Source organism: Falco naumanni, chromosome 7, assembly GCF_017639655.2.
Source record: "Falco naumanni isolate bFalNau1 chromosome 7, bFalNau1.pat, whole genome shotgun sequence".
Taxonomy (NCBI): domain Eukaryota; kingdom Metazoa; phylum Chordata; class Aves; order Falconiformes; family Falconidae; genus Falco; species Falco naumanni.
The window spans coordinates 37,015,115-37,040,845 of NC_054060.1; the positions used below are offsets into that span (position 1 = coordinate 37,015,115).

At 37.5% G+C, this 25,731-nt stretch overlaps 1 long non-coding RNA gene across 1 annotated transcript in view; it reads left to right on the forward strand.

Moving 5' to 3' along the window:
* Positions 1-25,731, forward strand: part of LOC121091361 — a 94,328-nt gene that overhangs the window by 32,085 nt on the left and 36,512 nt on the right. Inside the window, exon 3 of the long non-coding RNA XR_005828909.1 lies at positions 16,572-16,708. This is a non-coding gene — a long non-coding RNA (uncharacterized LOC121091361). The remainder of the gene's footprint in view (positions 1-16,571; positions 16,709-25,731) is intronic.

Sequence of the window (25,731 nt, forward strand, 5' to 3'; positions counted from 1 at the left end):
TGATCCAACAGCCACTGGAAAAATCTCATTTTGTGCCTTTTAGTTATGCCCAGTGTCTCATTAGTGGCGGATAAATGAGATAGAGGGCATTATACTGGCGTTGCACCATGGGAAAAAATCCTTCTCACTGCATTTTTCTTAGAGAACTGCAGGTGTCACTAAAAATCACAAAGACAAATCCATTTTCTGGAAGCCAGGACCCTGGGGTAATCTGGGGAAGTGGTGAAAAAGACAAATCAGATTCCAGTTGTGAAGTCTGATAAGCCAACTGATAAGCACCAGAAAACCTTTCTGTTGTTTTTTGTTGTTGTTCGTGGTGGTGGTTTTTTTGGTGTTAGATCTGTCTCAGTGCTTTATGCATGTATGTCCTTAAAAAGTGCTAATTGTGGCTATAATTGTAGTTAGTAAATTCTCCAAGTAGTCATTATGGTAAGAACAGTCTTAAAGATGTTCAATTTCCATCTGTTACCAGATCCATGGCTTGAATAGCAAAATGATTATATTTTTTTTCTTAAAATTGGCTTTGTTTCTTGTCTTACGCTTGTTTGTCACTATGATCAGTATGTGAAAGATAAATACATGTCACTGTAAAATCTTTCTAAAATTATTTTGAACTGCTTTTTCCTGTATAGTTGTAGGACTTCGGATGGTCACCATTTCTAGTCCTTTCTCTAGATTCTTAAGTGGTGAATATTGCTTATTTAAGTGATTTCTTTCCATAACTCCTTCAGTTTGGCTTTCCTTATTATTTAGGAGGTCCTGCTTTCTTAGGTCATCTCATAGAGCATACGGTTACATCCACTTAGTGAAAAGATACAGAAAATATCTTGATAAGCATGTTTTAATTGATATGATACTGAGCACTGTGGAGAGCGTAAGAGAGCCTTGCAATAGTTCTCCATTCAGTCTGCATCTTTTAGTTTTCTACCTTTCAATTTGGACATGAAGTAACGTGTTAAGTTTCATCCTTGCCTGGGAGACAAAAAGTCTGGGAGTATTTGCAGTCAATGATGTGTCACGGTGTCAAACAGTGTATCAATAATTTAATAAGACAATTACCTACAGCCCATAGTTTTTCTGAAACAATGGAAAATGATTGCTGCTATCTTTTAACAATAAACAATCATATTGCCACCTTTCTACTAGTAATGGATATCAAAGACATCATTAAATACCTGCTTAAGGGGAAAAAAGCGGGCAGAAAATCTAGAATGAGAAGGACAAACAGACAGATCGCAGCAGGCTGAATGTGAAAGGTCAGTGTGCCTCTCCTATTGTACAGTTTGGTGCAGTCTTGTTGGGCTAGGGACTGTTGACTTCTGCCTCTGAATGGCCCTTAAATGGCGATTATTTTAGAAAAGCTGTCTTTCCAGCATCAAACCGCTGCTGGTTGCCTTAACTTCCGATTTCAGGACAAGTATAATTTGTATGTAGTGATGTGACTGCCATATCCACTTCCAGAGTTGGAGGAAACACAGATCATTGATGCATGTGCAGAAGCAGTGTGAGGGCTAACTTTGAAACTGATTTGAGGAAGCTGTGTGATGGCCATAGTGGAAAGTGCAATTACTTTTCCCAAACATCTGTGGCAAATATGAATTAAGATCTTGTGAAATGTGATAAAACACATGCAGAATTTATTATTTTGCTGTTTTAAATCCTGCTCTTGGCACAGCAAGTGCAAGGGCTTAATTCCAGAAATATTTCATATCTCTGTCTTGCTGACTTTCTCAAGCATCGGGGGTCTCTGGTAGCCTCTTCTTGGAGAGTCTATCCTAGGTAGTCCAGTAATGGATTTGGAAAGTTAATCCCATAGTTGAGTTCAGTTTCCAGAGGAAACGGCATTGATAATGTAAAGTGTACTTTTCCAATTGAATTTCCATTGTTCCAAAATTCTCTGTACCTTGTTTAAACATCTTCAGCACGTCTGAAGGACTAATACTTTCTAATTTTTTAGTTTTTTCAAAAATACTTCAATTTTCTCCAATCATATTTATTGTTCTAAAGCAATAAGATATTATGCAATATCATGCACATCTGTCTGTCTTCCTCTACCCAAAAAAAGCTCTACCCAGAGCTTTCCCACTTTCATTTTTCACTTTGTCTTTATTGGCTGAAAATCAAACGCCTTCTTGTTTACTTTGTCAGGCTGTTGAAGGCTATGACTGAGCCCCTCCATTTTCATAGAATCATAGAATCGTTTAGTTTGGAAAAGGCCTTTAAGATCAAGTCCAACCATTAAACCAGCACTGCCAAGCCCACCACTAAACCATGTCCTGAAGCACCACATCTACACGTCTTTTAAATACCTCCAGGTTGGTGACTCAACCACTTCCCTCAGCAGCCTGTGCCAGAGCTTGATAACTCTTTTGATGAAGAAATTTTTCCTAATATCCAATCTAAGCCTGACTTGGAGCAACTTGAGGCCATTTCATATTGTCCTATTGGTTGTTACTTGGGAGAGAAGAATGACACCCATCTCACTACAACCTCCTTTCAGGCAGCTGTAGAGAGTGATAAAGTCCTCCCTCAGCCTCCTGTTCTCCAGGCTAAACAAGACCAGTTCCCTCAGCTCCTTCTTGTAAGACCTGTGCTCCAGACCCTTCACCAGCTTTGTTGCCCTTCCCTGGACATGCTCCAGCCCCTCAGTGTCCCTCTTGTAGTGAGGGGCCCAAAACTGAAGTTGGGATTCCAGGTGCGGCCTCACGAGTGCCAACTGTAGGGGGATGATCCATTACCTTGTCCTGCTGGCCACACTGTTTCTGATACAAGCCAGGATGCCACTTACCTTTTTTGGCCACCTGGGCACATTGAGCTGATATCGACCAATATCCCAAGGTCCTTTTCCTCTAGATTTTCTTTCTTTGTTACATTTGCAGTAGTGATCAGAAACACGAGGCTTCCTTTGTGTTTCTTTGCTGTGAAACAACACTGCAGACATAACCGTTCTTGGCACTTACTGCCAAAATTTGATTATCTGTTGCCTGTGTCTTATTAACACTTACTCATTTCAGTCTCTTCTTATAATAGGGTCATATTGTGCCTTTAACCACATTTTCATTACCTGTGTTTGACACTTTTCTCTTTCAGCTAAACATCTTTTGAAGATGAGTTGAACACAATATTCAAAGGTTCGTTGAACCATCAGTAACTGTTACACAATTTATATAGTTTTTCAGCTTTTTTCTCTGCTGTACTAGATTCTCAGTTTGATGACCTTCTGTGTAAGTTGTGAAGCTCATTTGTTTTCCAAAAGATATCAGTGGGGTTTGCATCAGACTTGCTCTAAAACCAACAAAATTTATATTTCTCAGTTTCAGTATTTGGGTTTGGGGTTTTCTAGTTTGTCATAATAATGGACTGTGAGGGCTTTCTGTATCTAGTTCATGTCACTGTGGTTCTTTAAGATTATTACACTGTTAGGTTTCTAATGCAGCAAATGAATGATCAGATTTCATATAGATTTAATGAAAATGTTATTATTACATGAGAAATACTAGATATCATAGCCTAAAAATCTTTTAAGAATTAAGTAAAAAAAATCAATAAACCACAAATACGTTCCTTGTACATGAATGGTTTTAATTGACTGACAACTACATTTTGTTCTTTTCATGTAATAGTGTTTGCAAGTACCAAGCTGTTTAAGAATTTGTTGTGCTACTTGGAATATTGGAAAATTTTATGTATGTACTCATATTCACTTGTATAATATGCCTAAGTACTTGCTATATTATCTTGTTATGTGAGAAATATCTATGCGTATAATATATATAAGTAATTGAGGCAAATTAAGACCTCACAATTACCTCTTTGGACAAAATGTACCACTGTATGTAGAATGTAGAAATACCACCTAGAGCTGCATTTTACAAACCTGAATTGCTGGCAACTTCTCCCATCCCCATGCAGCACCACAGGAGTGGCTTGTTGCCTTAAGGAAACACAAAAGAACAAGTGAAGGGGAAAGTCACTAAATACTAATGAGAAGAACCACAACATTAAAAAAGGATGGAAAATAAAATATTCACAATTTCATAATGAACTGAAAATCAAATGGAAGTCAAACCAAAGAAAATAATAAAGTATAAATTAAAACATACATGTAGAGTGAGATATATTCAAAAGCAGAAATAAAGTAAGTAGTGATCAAAACTTTTAGATTTCTGCCATAAACTCTTATCTTTGTGAGATTTTGGCCATCTTCCTATGAGAAGGCAAGGCTTTTAGAAAGCGTGGAATTCTCACAGATGAAAAGAGACTTTAATGTTGGCACACAGATGCTCCATTGGCTTCTTAAGTTGTTGATCTGGAAACATTTCTTATTCCAGTGAAAGAATATATGGTAGCACTGCAGACTGTGGAGCATCTCCACTTTCTCCTGCAAGAGAAAAGGCTTCAGGAGACTGAATTGTCTTGGGAATGCAGAGCCGTAGGAGAGGGTTCTTCTCCTTGAGCCTGCCAGGGAGAGGAAGGCAAAAATGGTCAATTAGTCTCAATTCAGTGCCATTGGATTAGTATAGAGGATGCTTTGGTTCTATGCCTGAATATATTTTTTGGTGTCTTTAAGAAATCTTAAAAAGATACAGAATTTGTGATCAGTAATGATTCCCAAGTACTTTTTATAAGTGCTAAGCAGGCTGCTTTGCCCACATTCAGCTTTGCGGGCTAGCTTCATTTTGTGCCCTATCACTATTAAACAGTTCCAAGTGTCATCCCAGAAATGGTTGTACTTCATCGAGATAAGGTGAGCCTTAAATATAAAGTTCTGTCCTGAGATATATATATGTCTTATGTGCCTGCAAATTATATTGACCTGACTGGAAATTTGGAGTCCGTGTAAGAGAAGTTTGGAGAACAGCAAGTTCATTTTTATAAAATCATTGCCTTATTTTCCTTTGGGGCTGACTCCTGAACTACTCTGTAATGCAGTTCATTGTCTAGTATTTTCCTTAGCAGTCTGTCTTAGCTTATCCCAGAGCCAGCATCTGTGTTCTTCTTTAAATCCTCATTTGAGGGACACTGGCTCACTTGGCAGGCAGAGTTACTGGGACGAACATAACTGGACCCCTATGTAATTCCCTCATGGGCAGATGTAGGCTGACATTTTTGCTACTGCTTGTTGTTTGGCAGAAGGTAGTCTCTTGCAAGGCCAGGTTGGGTGTTGGTGAGATTATAAAGCTTATATACAGTGGAAAACAGTAGAAATACATGAAGCCTGAAAAATGAAGAATCCATCATGGCTTTGCATCTGTGATTTCCCATTGGTTTGGGACATAACCATTTGATTTTGGCATTGTACTCGTTTACGTGTCAATAAGATAGCTAAACCTCCAGGGAATTACTGTCTCTTAATCAAGCCCATCATTAAAGTGTGTACACAGAAATGGGCCTAGAGACTGGAGTTCCTGCCAAAACCCCAGAAGCCAAAAAAGAACATCAAGATTTTAAAAAACATTCCTGTAAGACATTTACCAATGTTTATGCAATTCTTAGTCCATCTCTTCCACTGCTGCTTTTTGTTGACTGAGAGCATAAGGTGCTGTGTTCCCTGTAAGTCAAGGGAAGCTTCTGGAGAAGCAGATAGGAGCAATGCCTTTTTTCCACCTTGACGTCATTATAGTCTTAGTTTTTCTCGAGGGTTCTCTTGGGTGCCTCTCTGGGTTTCTGTAGTCTGAAGAGCCCTGATTAAGCAAGGCTCACCTGATTTTTAGTGGTCTCAGATTTCTCCCTGTGAGTGCCACAGCATTTTTAGAGGGCCTGTGGACATGAAGATTTTAAATTGTCTGAAATGTGTTTATTAGATGTGCATAGACTGAAATGTGTTTATTAGATGTGCATAGAATGCACATATTTATAGAAATGTTTAATGTATGTATAAACTTTTTGTTGCTTTTACTTGTTGCTAAGAACTGTTCACTCTAATTTGTACGCATATTGTAAGAATACATGCAAACAAACACATTGTCTTAGCAGTATTAGCATAAACCTAATGGGAGCATCTACTTCACGGTCTGGATCTGCCAGGTATTTACCATCACATGGTCATTAGGTTTCAAACAGATTGTATGTGTCTTACATGCACATACAAACACACTGTCAGCTGCAAGGATCTAACATCAGACCTTGAATCTTATGGTTTTTGTATTTTCAGATTTTCTCCACTTCCCTCAGTAATGTGAACAAACTTTGAAATTAAATTGTCATCTTTGAAATTAAATAAACTGCAGAACATAGTAATTAGGTATGAATCTTCTTTTTAACTCTTGTAAGAAATGTGAACCTATAATCAACAGCGCCGAGGGCAAAGAAGAATAGCTCAGGAGTTAAACTGACCTGAAGTGCATTCTTTTTACTGACTTCTATGTCTTTCCCGAATGAAAAATAACAAACAAACAAAGCTCAACAAACAATCCACACAATTGGTGCACAGATGGTACAGAGCAGAACCAGATTCCTCTGCAGAACTGCAAAGCTTTCATCCCATGCAACACTGATACAGAATTTACCCATCCATCTGAGCTGTTAAGTTTTTGTGCACTGAGTGTGAGACTCATAGATTTGGCTCCTGCATCGATGCACCCCCACAGATAGGGACACGTCTTACATACTTTTCTAGCACAGTGCCAGAATCTTTCTCCTACTCCATGACCTGATATACCAGCTGCAGGTGGCTGACAGCAACTCTCGTCCCCTGCTTCCTAGTGCAGTGGACTGTGGAGTAGGACAGTTTGCTGGGCTACATGTCCACCAGTTCTTAATGAGATGTTGGTTTCCAAGGAACCTGCTTGCTGGCCCATTCCCTTGTTGCAGCACAGGAATGCTGACTTCTTCCCCAGCACCAAGATATTGCTCCTGCACAGGACCAGTCCACAGTTTTGTCTTATTCACTGGAAAAGAAGAAACGTGAGAGGACTGAGCCATTTGTAAATGGAGTTATGCAAAGCTACAGTCAGTTTTGTTTGCCAGAGCTTGATGATTTGAAAAATTTGTTCGCATATTTCTTCCAGTCTGTATCAAACATTCTGGAAAGTCATCTGCTTCTTCAAACATCTTTTTGGTCCTCTATTGTATCTGGATAAATGAGTCTGAGGACTCATGCTTTAGTGAACCTCTACTTTTGTATTGATAATTCACAAAATTGCCAGTATTTTTCAGACAAAAAAATTTTAATATTTAATTTGTTGCTTCATAGCTGATTCAACTAGTGTGGTTTGTTAAATTTTTGCTTATTTCAGGTCTGGCTCAGCCATATTTCATCAGGCAAAGATGCCACCAAAGCTTGATGGGGAATTTGTCCAAGTAAAGGCTCTAGGTTTTGACATATATTATTTTGCTGTGTCTTTGTGCTGTTACTGTCTTTCATTTGAATTGGAACATAGATAATTATATTCTAGATTTAAAACAACAACTTTGGGTTTTTTTATAAATATTTGTTTTACTATCCAAAGCCTGGAAACACCTTCAAAGAGGTGATTTTAGTATCTTGTAATTTTCTGTACACCATAAATGGTTACTTGGAATGTGCTTTTAGTTGTCTGCCCTAAAAGGAAAAAAATACCGACCAAAAGAATTTAAAGTGCTTAAGAGTTTTAACCACAAAGGATACACAGAGAGGCTAGAATGGCACATGGTGCTGAGCCTGTCAGATTCTTAAAATACCAACAATTCGGTGGTCTATAATCCTGTCACTCTCTGTGTATCTGAAAAAAAATGCTTAACATCGTTAATTGAACCTAGAGCTCTCAGGCAAGAGATGTGATTTTTCCAATATCAGTGTTACAAAATCAAGGGGAATTTAGAGTATATGCATAGGGGTCTACTTTCTAAGAAAACCTCCTGAAGTTTTATAAAAAGATTTTGCAAAGCAGACTACTGAGAAATGTTCTCGTGTGTCATGTTATCCATAATTTCTCTTTTCCCATTTGTATTGTTGAGGAATTTCTTTACAATCTTCATGTTTTAAAATCCATGTGCTCCTTTTTCTTCCTACCCATGTGAATTAATCCTTTATTTGTGACTTCATTCCACTACCATTTTTGTGATGTCACAAAAGATCAGATCCAGAGAAAACCTAAGAATTTGTCAGTAGAAGTTAGTGCACAGGATTTCACAGGATTGAGCCCACTGAAAGAATTACAGTCATGTTGGGGCATGATTTTCTAGCAAAAGCCAATGAACTTTTAATGTGAAGTGGTCCAAAAAATATATGAAGCATAAGCATGAATGTTTTGAAATAAAATGTTTTCCAACATTTTCTGTGAAGGGTCAGCTGTAGAATTCCAAAAAAAATAATTATTCTTGTTTTAAAGTCTAAGAATAGAAAGATTTTAACAGAAATAAAGGTACTAAATAGCACATAATCTACTGTGTACAAACCTAAAGACATTCTACAATGAAGTAGAGCTTTATTATTTTTATTGTAATCATATTACAGTTATATATTCCAAGACATTTATTCAGGGATGTCTGCTTGTCTTCTCCCTTTTCTTATCTATGTCTTACAAGCAAAAAATATATAGAGGTGGTCTGGACCAATGAAACAGGAAATTGCAAAGCCTGCTGAATCTTATTTGTTGAGCCACACTGGCTGGTGTTGGAGTTTTGGGGTTTTAGGGGGTTGGGTGTTTTTTTTTTTTTTTTTTTTTTTTTTTTTTTTTTGTGAGAAATAAAGTTTTCCTCTCCTCAGCAGCAAAAGGAGTGAAAACAGAGAAGGACCAAGTCATTCTGAACTGCAGTAGGTGGATTAGGCTGCCATAGCTTTTCAATACAATCAGTCTATTCTTTATGCAAACCATTCTTGGCTTCTTTCACTGCATAAATGGAGACAGTTTGTGGGCAGAAGCCTAGATGGGGGAAACTACCTTTATCATTTGTTTATGTTGTTCTCCTGATACATAGCACGTTCTTATGGATGTCCTTATCCAGCTCTCCGCAATAAGGTTGTAGGGAAATAACTGCTGAGGATAGGTAGCTTGAGAATTTATAGCATGCATGCTGAGTCCATTTGATCTTGAGAATAAGATCAGACCTTCATTTTACTGAGGTATATGTATATTCTTAGAAATTTTCTCCATCTGACAGCAGCAAGGTATATAGGAGAATGAAAGTGAGCATCCTTCCACTAAAGAGGAAGAAGGAAATCCTTGGTTTAGCACAAGATATTCCTGTAGAGAGGGAAAGATGGAATCTTAAAAGGCCCTGCTGACCTTCACCACTAAAATGAGAAGGGGACCAAATCACAAATGTAACACTTGCCTCGTATTGAAATCTGACCATAAGTTTCTATATGCAAACCATTTGTGCATTTCATCTTGGCAGATACTAGCAGACTTGTATCTGGGAGAAGAGCTGAGAAATTAGTGTTTTCTCAAACAGGATGATTACCTTTAGTGTTGTGTTTTTACTTGATGCTTGTCACATTGTAAATTCCATACAAACAACCTGCCTGCACTGTGATATGATATCCCTGTGACTTCTGCTCCCTAACTGGATGGAATGGGTTGTTTTCTTCTCTTTCTACTTTCTGTTTTAATTTCTAGACTAATAAGCTTTTAGAAAAGCTGCAATCTTGTAACAGGGTTCATAAGCTCTTGTCATGTATCATATGTTACACAAAGTCTCCTAGGTATTCTTTGATTTCCAGGTTTTCCAAACATCTCTCTCCCAGATACTTTTTGAATGATTATTTCCTTCAGCTTGCGTTTTTCCAGAGTGAGTCTCATTTTGGGTGATATCCAAAGCCCATTGAGGTCAGAAGAATGTCTCCTATTGACTTCAGTAGGCTTTGGATTTGTTCCTTTATTTCCTATATCCAGGAGCCAAATTCTGCACACCTTACTGTTTTAATGGGAATTATGTATAAGCAAGGCAAGCAGATTGGCTTCCATGACATGATATTTTCAAACTCCTTTGCATTGTATTTCACTCTTTTCACTAGCATTCATAATGGTACAGTATAATTTACAAATATAAGTGCTGTTGATCTATCACCATGGATAGCTTATGGAAATCTTAAGTAATACTGAATGAACTCTGTTGTGTCTGCTACCACCTCTTTCCAGACTTGATATATGTTCTTCCATTACCTTTTGTCTTTTAATTACTTTGCAGTTCATAAGGTTTTGTCAGTGTTTAGGAAAATATGAATAATTTGTGGGTAAAGTTTTGAAAGGCACTGTAATCAGGCATAAAGTCCAGTTACAGGTTAGATTCAGAAAAGCACTTTAACATGTGCTTGAGTCTATCCCTCTTAAGAAATGCAAGTAGATTTTTAGTTTTAATTGTTTAAGTGGGACTTTGGCCTCAATAAAAGTTAAGAAAAGCTTTATAGTCACTCCTGAATAGGGAGATCTTTCTGTCTTTTATATACCAGTTCTCTAAGATGAAGGATTCCAACTATTCAACCAAGTTGGTACCTGTAAGGGCTATTCCCCACTAGAGTATGAGTATCTCTGAAGTGAGGATTCGTCATCTAAATTTAAAACTGGAGTGTGTTTAGCAGAGGGCCACCAAGATGATTGGGCGATGAAGGATTTGCTGTAGTAGAAGCTGAGGCTTGTTCAATGTGAAGAAGATAATGGCTTTTGGGCAACTTTGTAGTAGGAGGTCACCAAGAGAATGGAACCAGGCTATTCATCATGTTGTGTGGTGGGAGAACAAGAGACAACAGGCAGAAGCTGAAACAAGACAAGTTCAGACTGGGTGTAAGGAAGAGCTTTTTGTTATAGTGAAGGCGGTCAAACACTGGAACAGATTGCTCAGAGAAGTTGTGCAGTCCTTGAAGGTTTTCAAGACCAAACTGCATATGAGTAAGTTGGTCAAATCTCACCGCTGACCCTACTTTGAGGCAGAAGCTGGAGTAGTTGAACTCCAGAGGTACCTTCCATCCTAGCAGTTATGCTCTTGGCCCCTCTCTGTGTTCATACATTTTTTTATAATAGCATTTATTCAATTATTTTTCTGGAAGGAGAAGAAAGAGATACTGCAAAGTAAGTGCTAGAATTCCCTGGACTTCCATAGGAAAAGTGTTAATCCATATTTCCCTTTCCATTTCTCAGTACCTGCTCCTTCTGGCATACCAATTTAATTGTCTGTGGCTCATAAATTAACTAGCTAATTCCTTTGTGATCTGGGGATGCATATGCTCTCCTTCTGGTTTATATTTTTTCCTAGCTGTTTTATTAAGTACTTGTTATAAATAAATGTACCAGAAAGATTCTGCTGCTCTAGTTGCTCAGGCATCTTTTCCTTAGTTTTCTTGTTAAAGACTATTTTCTTTATTATTATTATTCCTCTATTCTTTCATTCTCTCTCCTTAATCTTGCATCAATTTGAGTAATATTTCACAGAATCACACATCACAGAATGCTTGGGGTTGGAGGGGACCTCTGGAGGTCCAACCCCCCTGCTCAAGCAGGGCCACTGGAGCTGGTTGCCCAGGACCAAGTCCAGAGGGCTTTTAAATATCTCCACAGATGGACACTCCACAAGCTCCCTGGGCAACCTGTACCAGTGGTCTGGTACTCTCACAATGAGAAGTGTTTCCTGATGTTCAGATGGAAACCCCCATGGTTTTTGTCCTGTCACTGGGCACCACTGAAAAGAGTCTGGCTCCATCTTCTGTACACCATCCCTTCAGGTATTTATATACACTAAGGACATGCCCCTTCTCCAGGCTATACAGTCCGAGCTCTCTCAGCTTTTCCTCATGTGAAGCACTTTAGCCAGTCATTTCAGTGGCCCTTTGCTGGACTTTTACCAATAGTTGTGCATCTCGCTTGTACTGGGGAGCCCGGAACTGGACACAGTGCTCCAGGTGTGGCTTTACCAGTGCTGAGTAGAGGGGAAGGATCAAATTCCTCAACCTACTCACAACATTCCTCCTAATGTAGCTCAGGATGACTTTGGGCTTCTTCAAAGCAAGGGCATATCACTGGCTTATGTTCAGCTTGGTGTCCACCAGGATTCCAGGTTCTTTTCTGCAGAACTGCTTTCCAGTTGGTCATCTCCCAGCATTTATTGGTGCATGTGGTTATTTTAACACATTTTGATTTCATACTTAACAGAAAGTCTGCAAGGGTAAAGACCAGCAGCTGAAGAAGTCTAAAAAGGCACAAGCAGTTACCTAGTGCAATCTATTAATACGCATAGAGCCTTAGTTGGGCTTTATGTAGTATTACAGATTGACTAAGCAGGTGAAGCCTATCATTTCAGATCATAGTTCAGTGCTGTTGCTATCACAGACTTTAAAATTTATATCAACTCCTCTATTACAATTAGGTAATTTTTTACAGTATTTTTCCTTATCTTCCAGAATAATCTTTAGTTTAAGCCTAGGGGCAGTTTCAGTCTGGGGCAGGACACTTCCATTTTGTTTTGGTATTCCCTGCACGCATACAAACCTCTCACAGGATGGTTCAGGGAATGTTAATCATCAGGGACCTACTCTGTACCCAGAAAGTTTAATCTATGAAGAGATGCTACTAGACAGATGTTTCTATGCAGAAGATGTAATAATTCCTTAGAGGTAGTTCTTTGTGGTGTTGTCAACTCATGGCATGTAATGGATAAACAGATCTAGTAAGGGAATGAACTCTTTCATTTCTCTTTCTCAAAAAAATAGAGGCTTTGTAAAAGAAAATCATCCCAGGTGGGAACAAAAAGAGAAATTGTTGAACATCTTCAGGAAAAAAGATTCAAATTAATACATCTTTGGGTCATTTGATTGTAGTGTTTGGCTAAAATTTTAATGTGAAAATTGGAACCTTTCTTTTCCAGAAACGTCTGGTTGAAATATATCTACTTGACAAAGTTTTCCACTTTGTCAAGAAAAGCTTAAATTAAATTTCATTTCTTTTAGGAAAAGATTCAATGGAAATGACAGTTTTCTAGCAGAGAGTTGCTCAACACATTTTTAGCACTTTGTGCAAATCATTTAACTGAAATACCTGGGTTTCCATCCCTTGTGAGAGGAGAGTTATGTAGTGTATTGACCTCATAGAGTGTTAGGAGAAATATTTTGTGTTTATTAAACACTTGTAAAGACAGAGAAGACCAATCCCCAAATGGAATTATAAAAAATACTGTGGTAGTCTAAATGCCACCAACTTTTAATGAAATTAAAAGGCACTATCAGGAATACTCTGAATCACTGGTGTGAATTAATGAAAAGAAATTGTTTCATTTAATCATTAAACTCTCTGTAGACTTTGTTGCCCAGAGTTGCATCAGGCAGCCATTATGTGCAAAAATGTGTACACATCTTTTTTCCAAACTTAGAAGTGGCATTTAATTTCATCTGTCACCTTACCAGCTACTCATTTGGTACTGTGAGATGCTTCTATACCTTTCCTCAAACAGCTTTAGTTTTGACTGTCCTGAGTAATTCCATATCATCAGCAGGATGTATAAAGTTTCTATTTACTCTGTATTTGAGATTACTTATAAGTATGGTGAACATCATGGATTCCAGCAGAGACCTTGTAATGCCTTGCAAGTAACCTTCCTCCCTTCTGACAACTGGCTGTTAGTCTTTCCAAACTTGGAAAAAGCTAATAATACACAAGAGGACTGTTCCTCTTGTGCCATGGTAGCTTCACTCTTTTAAAGACCTGTCAATTTCCCCAAAGCTTTATGGAAATCCAAGTCGTATGCACCCAAGTATCCAAGTATAGATTTGCAACGCTGCAGTTACCAGGTCATCTTTACCCACCTTTAGACAAGGCTAATACATTTTTTGAGGCGTGACTCCCATCTGCAAATCTGCATTGATTCTTCCTCAGTTAAAATCTGTGCCACAGCTGTAACTCCCATCTTATTGCTGTGCTAGGATAGGTTTCTTAAAATATGTAGTCTTTATCTTCTAAATTATTTGGATGCTTACCCTTTAAATACCCGACATATTACTTTGCTTTTTTTCATAAATGATGTTGAGGGGACACTTTATAGAAAAAGAAGGTAAGAGTGAACAAAATAACACTTATTTTTGTAAGCAAATAGTTAACATTGTGGAGTTCATTAAAGAATGGTTATAAAGAAAAAATGAATTCTGAAAGTATATTTCGTGCAAGAGAAAAACAAAACAAAAAATCCTTCAAGGTGAGTCAGTTCCTGAACGTGTGCTAACTGGTTACTGACTTGTGACTGATTAAGTATTATTTTCTTTATGAGCTCTCTGATAAATATTTTTTTGTGTTTTCATTTTCAGATACATATTTAGGCAACTTTTATAGGAAGTGGATTAATCTAGGCTTTGGCTTTCATTCAGCTATGTCTGGCATATACAAATCTAAGATCTGTAATAGTCTGTTTTAGAGACACACATTCACATCAGGATCCTGTGTTTCTAAATTTTACAGTAGTCTTAATTTTCAGAGCTTCATACTTTGTACATGCTGGATTTCGCTGTTGTGTCAATTGGGTTTTCTTTCTGTGAAGCACTGCAAAAAGCGTATGTGAATTCAGATGAAAATTGCCTGTGCTGTTGACATTTTCTGCTGTTGAAAATGTAGCAACTCAATTCTGATTTTCAGCTTGCTTTAAACTTACAGAAATAGTGCAACTGCCACCTGTTTCTAATTATTCCTGAAAAGCCAGTAAGAGGTAGTACAAAGGCCACTCAGGAGAATGATTCAGAGTAATCTGGAAATTTTAGCTATTGATCTTTGACTGATGACGTTCTCTTTGCTAAGCCTGACGTGTGCTGCCCAGACCAGAGGTTGTTTGTAGTGTGCGTTGCATCCTGTTCTGTCCGAGGCATGAAATCACAGTGATGGAGGTTCGAAGGAGATGATGATACTCTTTTTCTTAGAAGTAGTGCAAAAGACTGAAACAGAAGGGGCTTAAAGAGGTGCTTTTTTGGTAATGATAGCTTCAGTGAAAAATTGAAATCTCTGCAGCTGATCAATGACATCAGCAGTTACCGAAGGTCTTAGCCCATCACTGCTATAGTCTTATGACAAATGTTCAAAACTGGATGTCTGTATTTAAGTAGGGTCCTGCATCTATAATGGTAATGCGTTTATAGATAGTTTGATCTTTAGCCGGGTTGTATCTCATAGCCATTCAGTGAGATTTGTGGATATCTGTCACTGAGGTATAACAATTTTACTGACACTAGGGAGACTAAATATGGATTGAAAATCTTAACATTAGGCAACCGTGCGAATATTTTGCCCCTGTTTCCTAGAAAATGGTATTTTTCTTTTTAACCTTAAAAAACACACAGTGAGTAAAGCAATTTTTAAACAGCTTGGCCTGTTTAAACAGTAGTTACAGCATCCTTCAAAAGCTTAGGACTGGTACAATCAAGTTAAAAAAATGGCCAAGATTTCTTAAAGATACATAAAGTGGGAACAAAATCCTACTTTTGTGAAGGCAAGTTTATCGCTTTTCCACATTCCTGGGTATGAGGCCATGTGACAGAAAAGCCCTGTATGAGCTGGATGTAAAATACGCAGTTTCAGTATGATTGTGGTTTATTTTATGTAGACAAATAAACATGTGCATGTGTGTGTATAAAATCCCTCACCTAACTTTGATTCTTCAGGAGTCCTGATCACTCATAGCTTCCTGGCTTACTGCATTAATACTATTTAATATAGATTCTTTTCTATTTCACTTAACACTCTTCTCGCCTTTTCTTAAGCAAATCTCACTCATCCTACCTCCATTTCTCAATGATGTGTTTATTTTCACAGTTCTCTCAACCATCTCTTGCACAGACAAGCTCACTGACCATTTTTCAGTAGCTTTTGAGACCCAGGAATGTACTTTCCTCATATGATCAGCTGGTAATTTGAAATCTAGGTCTCCTCATCCTCTTATTTCCTGGCAGCTTTTTTTAAAGACTATCATGGGGCAGCCAGTCATCCTTGAATGCTTCATGCAAGAAGCTGATCTTTACAGAAGCTCAGATAACTGTGGTCTTAAGGAACCTTCTTTACTGAACGCCTGTTGTCCAGTGTTATGTGCTTACCTTGAGGTATATTTATTCAGAGTGTCACATGAGCATCTGCAGAGCAGATAACAGCAATTTGTGGAACTTTTGTCCTAAGCTGCAAATAACTCTTTTGTAATACAAGCTGCCTCATCCATCATGCACAAGAAAAAGGAGAAAGCATTGAAACATACAATGAAAATGAAGTGATAACTTTACCATAGCTTACTAATGTTTCTTTTTTTCTCGTTAAAATGGAAAGCTTTTCAAATAGTAGAATAAAGATTTATATTTTTATTATCAGGGACAGTATTTAGAGCTACAGCTCCTAAAGATAACCAGCTCCTCTGTTAAAAGACTTTTTTGGAAGTGACTGCAAGGAGCAGGCAGGAATTCTCTCCTTCCTATGTTCACTGTTTGCACCAGTGAATTCTGTGCTGCCTCCGACATGCCAGACACATGGCATTGCTAGTATGCAGATACGATGAATTACGGCTCAGACCTGATCTATCTGTTAGTTTTATGGTATAGTATATACTTCATTTATTAAAGTATAAACCCTAATAAAACTCTTACGTAAAGAAAGCTCTCAAACGGTCATAAGCTTAATGTCCCTCCATCCTTTTTACAGGAAGAAAAATGACTAAAACTTGAAGTCAGACTCTGGCATGCTTGAATACCATATGCCTGCGTTATTGAAAGACTGGAGCAGAGTATCTGGAGAAAGATGAGAGAGTGTGGGTGGCAATAGAAAAAACAACCACGACTGTAAGTTAGCAAGATAATATCCTTACTTTCTTCTGTGGGTCTCAAGAGTGATTAAAAAAACATTGGTGTTTTAAAAATATTGCTGAAGACTACAGTGTGACTCATAATGCTTCAGAGAATGGAATTCTTGGAAGTTTCACTGTAATGCCAGATTTTAGAATGGAGGGCAGCAGAGCTGCAGAGAAGTAACACGAGGCTATGTTGACAGAGAAAGAACATCTCTGAGGAAATGCAGGCGAGCGAGAAAGAAAGGAAAGAGAATGAGCCTGGGGAGAGATGACAAGACAATTATTTATACTGAGAACTGTTGCTTGCACTGATGGGAATGTTTCATTGCTTTTTGAGATTTTATTGGCCAGCATGCCTGCCTACAAAATGCTTGGTCATATGCACAGCAGGGGAAGATCTGTAAACAGGTCAACCAATCAGACAATGAAGGCAGTTATATGTGACTCCAAAAGTTGCATCCTAGACCTGGCCTGAAACTTTCAAGTCAAACTTTTTTTGGGGTGGAGGAGTAAATTTCTGGTAAATTGAGCAATTTTATAAGGGAATATGTTGGCTAAGAAGGTTTCTCAAGTCAGAAAAGTCTTTCTGGTCAAAAACTAAAAGGAGAATTAACTACCTGGAATTAAATAGTAGCCTCACATGGCATGGACCCAGTATTTTGCTTGATACTGTAACCTACCTGTTTTATGTACTAAATAAGTACCTTTGCTAGAAGAGCGAGCAGTCTTTCTCTCACCATCCCCCACAAGTGCTGATCCATACCTGTTCCCCTAAAGTTCCAAGGAAGTGGTTTGTGTATTTCACAGGCTGTGACATTGGCAGGGATATGGAAATTTCAGGTTCAGATCCATGAGCATGGGTTGGGCTTGTACCAGAACCTTCTCCTTTAGGTGAGTGTCCTAACTATCTGGCAGCCGAGGTGTGACTGAATTTTCATGATTAGTTACAGGGGAAAAATATATTGTTTATACTGGAAGCCTAAATACAGAAATATAGGCTTTTTTAAATTATTACTTTTTAAGAGCATTCTTATTATCTAGTGCCTCCTAGAAACTATTTCTATAGTTTGTGCATATTATTAAATAAAACATTGGTTCAAAGCACTGAAAATACGTTGATGGCTTAAAGGTGGATAATACTGCTGTCTAGATTTGTATATCTTTTAAACATTTAATGAGTATTCATCTGAAAATTCACATCTGAGATATGTCATGACTTTATACTTGGCAATTCCTCTCTGAAAAAAAAAGTAAATCATATATCCAGCAGGGGACCAAATATGACACCATTCATATGGGTGATGGTCATATATCACAGTTACATAAATACCCTAAGTGAAGAATCAGTTGATATGTTCTTGGCTGAAATTTGTTCATGTAATTTGATCAATGAAGTGTGTGGATAAAGAATAGATTAACAGGTCATAACCAGTTCATGAATGATTCGTGAACAGGAAGAAGGACTACAGAGCAGGGAATTTGAATGATTTATATTTCATTTCACTTGTATAACAGGAAAACATAGATTTTTGAGTTGGCCAAAAGGGAAAATGAAACTTTTCATTTTTTGTTTTATGTATTTTTTCTGGAAAATCAAATCTAGTTATATTTAGAAATGAAACAAATTAAAAAGGTGGTCTATTATGAAAATATGAATATAGATTTTTTTAGGTTTTGCTTTTAATGTTTTTATGTTTTAATGAATTCTTGTTGGAATAATTTTGCAGTTTTCAGGTGGATGGCACATGGATTTTAGCCAGGCTGAACTGACACTTGGGTGGATAAAAACTTTGACAAAAAAATTGTCCAGCTTTCCTGGGCTTATGATCTACCAATTCTGTTGTTTCCCAAAGCAGTGAATTGAGAAATGTTTATCCGTTACAGGATTAGTGCAACTAATTTGCTCTCATATTGCTTATCATCCTGTAGTTTTCATAATACGTGAATGCAGCCAGATTGTTATGATCCCAGAGTCAGCAGTAGAATCTACAATGCATGATGATAGCAGGTTCTCAAATAAAACAGGATCTTGGACAGAGTGAAAAAATGCACCAAAAAATTTGAGTAAACAACAACAAGACAATCTGCATCTTCTCGGTTTGTGTAGGAGATAAGTTGAAGCTTGGAAACATTTTCTGATATGCCCATTAATGGATGTACAACTCATCCAATCACTCAGGAGCTAATACGGCACTTTTCTGTTCTGTGCATAAAAAATGTCATGCCAAATGACTCTGAGTGGTATCCTTAATGATGAATTTACAACCATCAGTAAGGAGCCTTCTTCGATTGTCTGCATTAAAGCAGCAGATGATTATAATCCCATCCAGTGATGCTTTTCCTTGGCCTTATTAAAAAGAACAGCATACAAAGCAATCATACCCTTGGGTGTCTTTTGACTTGCTCATAAGTATGGCCTAAGTGTTGATTTCTTTTCCAAAAGAAGCCGAATTCCATTTTACAATGATGACAAATCCATCACCTAAAAACAAATGATAGGGGAATGACAATGAATGCCCTGATTGCTCACCTGAGACTAAAAATAATACCAGGTTTTACAGACAATGTTTAACTGGGTATATCTGTCAACTGTCAGTGCAGTGCATGGGAAATAGACAACGGACTCCCACTTTTCATCATCCCACAGTTTGGGGCTTATCTCATTTATTTGTAATGCAGTGCTGCAGTCTCTCTTGGAGACCCTATATGCTTGATGGCTTATTCCCCATCCTCTGGCCCATGAACCACACGGTCCTACTGCATTGAGCAAGAGAAGCTTGACGTATCTGGAAATTAATTGTGAGTCAATGGGGACATATAAGATATGGAAAGATAAAGTCTGATTTCCCTTTTTGTCAAGTCACTTTTCTAAGGATTAGTTTTATTAACCAAGCAAAGGATTCCAGAACGGGACCACAGTAACACAGAATATGTGGTAAAAGACAGATCTTTCTAGCTTCCAGCAGTGTCTGCAGGAAGTGCTAATGTGCATCTCCTCTGTTTAGCTTCCTAACCAACTGTAGGAAACATGGATGTATTTCTATAGTACATACCAATCTCATGGATTCATGGAATCATAGAATCATTTAGGTTGATATTTCAGTTTTATAGTAAATCACTACTGAGTTTCTCCACACCTCCCTTTTGTGTTCCTAAGAATGCAGCTGAAGTCTTTAAAGTTCAGTCAGTAAAAAAATTAAAAGCAAGATCAATGACATTTCTTCCTGAGTCTGCTTTTTTTTCCCCCTTCCATTCTGTTCCTCCCAGTAGATAATTTCTGGAAATTATTTCAGCCGACTGAATCAAGTGAAGACATCTCGTGGCAATAGAGGAGGTCTTGCAGGTGAGTTCTGGGGAATGATCGCATGTATTACAGATTCTTTTTTTGTTTTTTTCTTTCTACAGCTTTGGTGCTCTGATCAGGTAGATGGACCTATTGACTTAGTTTGATGTTGTGGTGAATTATTTAGTATCAGAGATACATCAGTCAGCTAAACACTAACTAAAAAAACTATAGATATTTATGAGCATCAAAAAAACTAGAGCTCAGCGTAATAATTTCAGTGGTATGCATTCTAGAGAAGGCAATATACAGTTAAAAGAAAAAAGATAAAAAAGAAAATGGAGAAAACAAGACAACTGAGTTCCATCTAATATTTTCCATTTCCTCAGAACTGTTCATTATTCACTGACATACAGGCAATGGTTGTGTTCCACTTAAGAGTGAGAAGAAATAGAAATTAACTTGGTAATTTGCTTAAATTTTTGTATAATTGTCACTTTTTGAAATAAATAATTCATTCTATACTCCCTGCCTCTCCCTTTCCAATGTTCCAAAAACACTTTGGACTAATTCTGATCTGTTTGCAATTGTATGCATGTGTCTGTGTGTTAATAGCACAGTATGTTCTCTATGTCCATGTGCTGCAAATCCGGTTAACAGCAGCCTTGCATCCTATTCTTTCCTGGTTGTACTTCATCACAAATGGTAAGTGATGAAATAACTAAAAATATTATTTATTTTTGCATTGAATTGTACAACTTCCAGAATTTCTTCATCCCAGTCCCATAGTTTTTATAAGGGTCACTTTCCTTTTAACAACTTTAAAAGGTCATAACATATACCTTTAAACTGTATTTATGACTAAATAAAATATAATTTCTTGTGAACATATGTTTTAAAATTTATCCTTAGGTTATGTAATGGTTTTTATTTTTAGAAATTATTTCCATTATCAGGTCTTTGGTACTAACTTTACCTTTGGCATAATTATGTTTATGAAGTTACATGAGCTCTAAGAAAGCTCCAGAAGATGTTTCAACCCAAATTTTTTCAAGTTTATGATACTTGAAGTGAAGTTCTGTGCTGTGAGACCTTGTTTAAATTCCACAATGTGGCACATAATTTGAGGATTTGCACCTGATAACCAAGAGTGATTAAATAAGTATACTGAATTTCGGCTGCTGCAAGAACTGTACATCATGACTGACTCTTCAGGCAAGAAAAGCAAGACCCATCGAGGAAATAGAAATACAACCCTAAAAATCTCACCCAGGGTGCCTTGGAATGAATGTGAGAGTCTTGTTAAATGCAGACCGCTCAAACACTTGTTTTATGAGCCTAAGGAGGTGAGAGGGAGAAGATGGACAGAAGAGATAGAAAGCTTTGCCATGGTCCTTGCCCTCATTGCTAGGAGTTTCAGTAAAATTTAAACCTGTTTCTAATTTATTACAGTGCCCATTACTTTATAATGGGTAATGAAATCCCCTTCTGCCAATGCTGTCTCAAAAGTGAGAATACAAGACACTGCTTTTAATACAAAGCAGCGCCGGTTTGGGTGCCAGGTGAACTAGCACACCTTGGTAGTTTCCACAATCAATTTTATACATGATTGCATGAAGATTAATTTGTTAACTTCCAACCCTCTAAGACTGATTGGATGGTCATCTACATAACGGTTAGACAATCTTACCGGTTAACTCGCATCATGCTCATTGAGGAAGGGTCTCTGTGGGCTGAGGTATCTGGTGTAAGGGGTGTGATTTTTAGTATTATAATGAAGGTAGTTAATGCTTAAGGACACATCTTTGGCTGTCCGTCCAACTAGTATCAGATCTGTCTTGATTGCAAGACTCTTGTGTTGCCAGCTTTCCAGGATGTAATGTTCTTCAAAGTCGCCTTGTCCTAAGCAGCACTTACTTCAGCTAATCATCCCTGATAGTTCTTTGTGTGGACAACCCGAGCTGAAGTAAGGTGTGCATTCTGTTTCTTCAAGGATATGTGCAGACTGTTAAACAAAACCGTATGTCCCTACAGTATTTGCTAGTTAGCTTATACATTCTGGTTACAAAATTTGATAACAAATCACCCCCTTTGAGACTTACTTAAATATTAATACTAGATTAGTCTACTTTTCCTCACATTTTACTAGCTAATAATGAGCATCCTTTACACTGCGCTGCATTAGAACATTAATGCAAACAAATGCTATTAATCCCGAATGGCATAGACTAATACTTTTTGTTATCCATAATTTCAAATCAAGAAACCAGGAAGTTAACCACAGCCAAATTTCCTGAAATCTGTATGTGGTGTCATCCTTCTGTATTTCATGTAAAATTTTTGTTTGGTTCTAGACTTCTTTTAAATCAGTGGCAACACAACTGCTTTGATCTATGTACACCCAACAGCTAGAGTTACAAACTGTATACAACCCTCCTTGTGAGGCTGACGTCATATCCAATGCCATTCCGTTATGTAGCAGAATTTTAGCCAAATCAGAAATTTCTTCTTGCATAGCTTGTATAGCATTGTAAGTTTCATTCCCAACAGTTTTTACTATGGCTGAGATATTCACTATTGTTTTTTCTAGTTCACTAACCCCTAACCAGGGAATAAACCACCTTACAAATGAACGGAATGCTGTAGGTCTCTCAGTTAAGAGGTTTGTTCATTTTTGTCTCGGCATATATGAGTGAATCCATCCATTAGATTGCAGTTGATTTATTATACTAATGGTAGGAATTAAAAGCTCCCAGAATGCAGGGAACAGCCCTATTTGAAGGTAAGATCTTTCTATCTTGATTTCCACATACTCAATACCATCCTTTCCCATAGTGGGCTTTGCACCCTATATGCCTCCTGTCACAAACTGCATCTCCTAATTTTACTATAATAGTGCAATATGGATAATTTCCAATTTTGACTGCATATTTACAGATTAGATCACATCCAAAAAGATTGGGTCTGGATTTAATACATCTTTGAATGCATCTCCCATATTTTGTTAGATTTAGTTTACTAATTTCTACATCCCAAATTTGTCTTTCACCTGTCTTTGGGAAGATAGATGCACTATTATTTGGGAATACAGGAGTCCAACTTGCATTTCCAGGCAATAGTACTGCTAGCAGAGACAATCTTTGTTGTGAATGTTCAGGGAATTGTGTATAAATCCAAAATTTGATCTATTAGCAATTTGAGCTGTTCTCTGGATTAGTTTTAGATGTGGTTTGTGATTCTAAGTTCCTGATTTGAACATATTATGCCATGTATTAGGAAAAGACCAATTATTATACCACCCATTTTTACACAAAAAATCTTATTTTAAAAGTGTTTGTTATTATCAAAATTAAATAAAACATCACCTCTCCTCGGATAAAAATGATCTCTATGTATGATTCAAATTCAGACCATGTGCAATTCATGAAACCTTTTTCAGTTTTAATTTAAAAGAGTCATTTTCTTCAACAGGCAAATTAATGTCTGTACTTCTTTTCACTTGAGTGTAATGTAGCCATGAATCAATCCCTGAAACCTTAACTGCAGTGTTCATTATCCATAATACCATGTAAGGTCCTTTTCAGTTCTCCTTCAAGGGTTCTTTCCTCCATGTCCACATGTACACTTGGTCTCCAGGCTGAAATGGATGAACTGGAGCATCTAAGGGGATAGGTGCTCTCTGGTGAACATACCTATATAGGGAAGAAAGTGTTCTAGACAAAGACAGAAGATATTCCTGAATCATTTGTTTTCCACTAATATGAATCTGTTCACTTTTTCCTGTAAGGTTTATAGCATAGTATCTTCCATATAGTATCTCAAAGGGGCTTACCCCTTCCTGAGTGTTATGCAAATATGCATTAGAGCTATGGGGAGTAGGTCTACCCATTTTTCTTGGGTTTCTTGACCTAATTTATCGAGTTGTCTTTCTAATGTCTGACTCATTCTTTCTACTTTTCCACTAGACTGTATCTCCATGGAGTATGGAGTTCCCATTTTATTTTAAGAAATACAGGGACCCAATGAAGTGTTTCAGTTACAAAATGAGGGCCTCTATTTGACAATATTCCCTCTGAAACTCCAAATCTAGGAGTCACTTCTTTCAAAAGTATTCTCACTACCTCCTTAGATTTGTTGGTGTGACCCAGGAAAGCTTCAGGCCAACCTGAAAAGGTATCTCCCATTACCAAAAGATACCTATACCCATAAGCCTTGGGTAATTCGGAAAAATCTATTAGCCAGTGTTCCCTGGAAATAGAACCCCTTTTTACCTCTCCAGGTGGAGGTATTTTCTCAATTTTTGGATTATTTTTAAGACAAATTGAACATTGTTTGACAAGTCCTACAGCAAATTGTTGCATCCATGGTCCTATGGCATATCTTTTGATGTTCAGAACCAATGCATCTGCTCCCATATGAATGTCTTCATGAGTTCATTGTAATAATTCTCTCATAATCAGAGTATTTACTATACATTGTCTACTAGGTGTAATCCACCAACCATCATTATTCTATTTGCACTGCAGTAGTTTGGCCAACTTATCTTGCTTTGCTGAATACCGGGGTGCAGGCATTGTTAATTCAGAAGCAGGAATTAGTGCCCAGATCATCTTAAATGATACTTGTTTGGTTGCTTCATCTGCCCTTTGGTTTCCTTGAGCAATATTTCTCTGACCAGATTGATGATCTTGACAATGCATTACTGCCACCTCCTTTGGTTCATTAATCGCTGTTAATAATTTCAGAATTTCCTTACCATATTTAATTGGAGTTTCCTGTGATGATAAAAGTCCTCTTTCTTTCCAGATAGGTCCATGAGCGTGGAGTACACCAAATATGTACTTAGAGTTGGTATACATATTGACCCATTTGTTCTTAAGAAAACATTTCAAATGCAAAACTGTAACATAAACATCCTTTTCAGAGGCATTAGGCAACAACATATATGAATTAGGAACCACTGGGTGTACATCCAAACAATTTGGCTGATTGCTTGTGAATCTTGAACCAATCTGTGTTCCTGTAAATGAAGCTTCTTCACTGGAGGATAGGGGTATTATATTTGGAACTACATTTGTATAACAGTCCTTATCATAAGAAATTATTTATCAATGGTTCAAGGCCCATTCCTGTTTCCAGTTTTATGGTATTTTTTTTTCTTACTGGTTTCACATGAGGCTTCAGCTCTACCTTAACTGGAGTTACATTCTTAGCTCTTCCAGGTTGTTGGGTGGCCCATACCTTGGGAACCACTGCATCCAGAATTTCTTCAGGTATGTCTTCATTCATCTTGCCATCAGCATCCTGTAGTAAACATAACTGTGCTTTCCATGCATTGTTTTGTGGAATGTGAATTTAAATCTTATTTTTGACAAAGGTTATTTGAGCTCCCAGTTTACTTAATAAGTCTCAACATAGGATTGACATGGGACATTCTGGCATACATGAAATTTCATGTGTTAAAATTCTATTTCTGATTTTACACTTCATAGGAAGTAAGAAAGGTTTTACCTCTTGCTTTCCCATGGCCCCAGTCACTGATATATGAAATTTACTTACTGGTCCTTTGCAGCTTGTTACTAAGGAATATGTTGCTCCTGTATCTACCAAAAAGTTTATAGTCTCATTCCCCAGGTGAATTGGAACCAGTGGAACTGCTGGGGAGATATCTATTCTATCCCCTGATCCTCTTTACTCTGAGTCGTAAGTTCCCATCATCAACAAATCAACCT